Here is a 2460-nt window from a genome sequence, read left to right on the forward strand (position 1 = left end):
CGCCGCCACGTTGGACGACTTGCGTGTCGGTGACGAGGATGAAATGATGATTAGGACAACACAACACACAGTCCACAAGTGGAGGAAGTCCCCAACCCAGCCGGGAATCGGAATCGAACACAGTCCCTCTGCGTGTGAGGCAAGCACGTTACCAACAATTACACTCTGCTAAGGAGACAAGACGTTTGAGCAGTATGGTGTTGTCAAGGAGTGTGATGTTAAAATCGTTGCCGTTTTGTGACCATGATGACGGAAGAGATGGCGTCAGAAGTTATAAAAGCTCTAAATAAGGCAGAATTTGTGGGTGTCCAAATCAATGTTTAGCAGTCGACAGGAAAGAAGAGTGGCAGAGGCAAATCCTTCAGAAGTGGATTGGATCCTGTCCTGGGAAGAGGAGGGTTCAGGGGATTTGGAAGAGCTACCCCATATATGAGGAACAACAGTCCTGATATTGAAAGACGACCAAGGGCAGCCACCACCACCTGGTATAAGAAATGTATTTTCTGATGGTACTCATCGTGGCTATGATTCGTATTATCAATCAAGAGGGCCTCCACATCCAATGATGGCACCCAGAGAGAGGTGGAAAGGCGTCCTGCCTATCCAGAACCTCGCAGGTCGCCATATGAACGTCGGTCCAGCTCAGGTGTTGACTATAGCCCGTACGAACGACCAACTTTGCCCCTTGTTGCTTCTTTTGAGCGTCTCACTGAGTATGGTGTAGCCAGACTTGGCTATGATATTTACCGCAGGAGAGCACCACCACCTCCATCAAGTTTTGGTACCTCAGTGTATGAACGTGAGACTCTGGACATTTATGGTGCACCCACTTTGTTATGAACATGAGCGCTTGCATCCTTACGGATTACCAGCCAGGCGCTATCCATCTGTAGCTCAACTTGACCACGAGCTGCCGCCACACCATTACGAAACATTCCTTACTCCAAGAATCTACCTCAGTGAATTGTAATATTTTTGTAATGAAATTTCATGGTCGTCATGAATGTGATGTGGTTCAGAGATAACTACCTCACATCCAGCTTCAGTTTTAGAAACTGACAATCCATTATGTAACTTATTACATAAGTGGCTGGTACAGTTGTACTTATAATATGGGAAATGACGATTGAACTGCATGCAAAAAGGATACAATGGTCACGCGATACTATACAGTATTCAGTGACATAAATTTATAAAATATGTCTTCGCTAATTTTTAAAAATTGACAGATATTGTACTTCTTCTTTTTCATTACAGGTAGACGTTTAGTCTTCCGTTCTTTGCACAAGAACATTACCACAAGAACAGAAAACAAATAAATACTCCTATTTTGAAAAAAGAAATGGTAAGGCAACTGCTCGCACTAAGAGGGAAAATCTGGCACGGCTCAAATTTTCTCTCTGGGCATTCCATTCTATAGCTGATGGTACATTTAATGTGCCTTGAAAGAGTACATTACCACCTTACATTGAAAAAAGGTACAACATTCTTCGTTATTCTTGTCAGAACAACATATTTTTTCTAATAATAACTCAATTTCACTTAATACACCGAAGCCGGATACCAGTGTAGGAAAGAAGGACAATTTGTTTATGCAATTTATCACATGTGCATTCCCACAAAATAAATCCCTACATCCAATTTGGTGAGATCTGTGAAATGAATGAATGTATGGTCGTCTGCTAACCGCAGATAGTGAATGTGCAATATATGATCATCTTTGAGACGGTCCTTTGGTCACCTTTGGTGGAACCAAAGAAATGAAATTTACCTGAGCTTAAAGCACCTGAAATGAAGCTGACCAATATGGTAGCATGGTGCTCCCCCACCTTGGCAGAGGTGCGAGATGACCTGAAGAACGGCCATGTTTCAGCACTCTGACACTGGATCTTCTGTTGGTAAGACCTGTCTTAGGTGTGCTCTGTAAAGACAAAAGAGTGGAGAGAATGGTATGCATGTGAAATACTTAAGAGTAGTTTGGAATATTTATTTGTCTATTTCAGAAACTTTTTTGTAGGGTGGGGGAGAATTAAATGACAGGCAGGTAATATTAAGGGGATCGTAGTAATCTTCGGAAGTGACCAACGGTCACAATGAAACCACGCATAGCAATAAATTGAAATACTTCCGAGTGCTAGTACTAAGTTGAAATACTTCCGAGTGCTAAAGTTAATCTGAATTACTGGCGTGTGTACTATAAGTTGGAAATATTTGAGAAATGGCGTGTGCAGGAGTTGAAATTAGAGACGAGCACTTCCACGTGGTGAGTACTGTGTGAGTCTCAATCTGTGTATGAGACAAAGGATAAAGGGAAGTACTCATCCAAGGTATCAGTTGAGGACTTGAGTGTGTGACGACTATGATCTTAATATTACTTTGCGTGTTATGTTTCCGTGTGACGCTTGATTCAAACTTCTATACTCTGAGAGAGAAGCCAGGTGAGTCAGCCGTCTATCAAGC

General features: G+C 42.3%; 1 pseudogene; it reads left to right on the forward strand.

Annotated features, from left to right (window-relative positions):
- Nucleotides 1–243: 243 nt before the first annotated feature.
- On the forward strand, nucleotides 244–970 carry LOC126266794 (uncharacterized; annotated as a pseudogene).
- Nucleotides 971–2460: the final 1490 nt, after the last annotated feature.

Source organism: Schistocerca gregaria, chromosome 4 (genome assembly GCF_023897955.1).
Source record: "Schistocerca gregaria isolate iqSchGreg1 chromosome 4, iqSchGreg1.2, whole genome shotgun sequence".
Lineage (NCBI taxonomy): Eukaryota > Metazoa > Arthropoda > Insecta > Orthoptera > Acrididae > Schistocerca > Schistocerca gregaria.